Here is a 785-nt window from a genome sequence, read left to right on the forward strand (position 1 = left end):
GTAACAGTTTTATTTGTCATATTTAAAATCTACGTTTTTCAAAAAATATAAATATGTACAAAAAAATCAAAGATTTTAATTAAAAAAAATTGTTTTATTTTCTTCACTTTTACGCAATTTTTTCTTGCTGACACTCATGTAATTATGAAGGGCACTTGTATATGAATTCTCGAGAATGATGTTAGAAAGACACGAATCAATGAACAATCTATTCATTATTTGATTGATTATCGTATATACATATATTTTTAATCATCGTATAAATATCACACCGAGATCAGGAATTATTGTTGAAAGAGTAACAAATATATAACGTAAACGGAAGATAGTTCGGAGATAGAAAGTTTCAACTAATAATTTCTCAACACATGCGTACATTATGCAAGCAAGTGTATGTAGCCAAGTTACATAATTTATACGTAACTAAGTATACCCAGTTAAAAAAGATTCCACGTGCATAACAAATTTTTCTCCTTTGTAATTTGCAATAAATTTGTAGAGAGAAGGAGAGAGAAACGCGGTTCTCATGTCTCTCTCTCTCTCTCTCTCTCTCTCTCTCTCTCTCTCTCTCTCTCTCGCATTATTTACATATTACTTCTTTTCTTATTTAATTTTCATGAACGTGTTTTTAGTGATGTATATTGAAAATAAGATTCGTTCAATTGTATTAAGACGCTAAAAATATATACGTTTATGAATAAAAATATTACATAATTTATTTTTAAATATACATGCTTTATATCATATGTATATTTCATTTTTATATTTATTCTATACACACACAC

The 785-nt window shown here is 27.0% G+C and overlaps 1 protein-coding gene across 7 annotated transcripts in view; it reads right to left on the reverse strand.

The window, feature by feature from the left end:
* The window catches only part of LOC108694612 (androgen-induced gene 1 protein-like), a 22397-nt gene that overhangs the window by 8666 nt on the left and 12946 nt on the right, over positions 1–785 (reverse strand). The window lies entirely within an intron of this gene.

This window comes from Atta colombica, unplaced genomic scaffold (assembly GCF_001594045.1).
Source record: "Atta colombica isolate Treedump-2 unplaced genomic scaffold, Acol1.0 scaffold121, whole genome shotgun sequence".
Classification (NCBI taxonomy): Eukaryota; Metazoa; Arthropoda; class Insecta; order Hymenoptera; family Formicidae; genus Atta; species Atta colombica.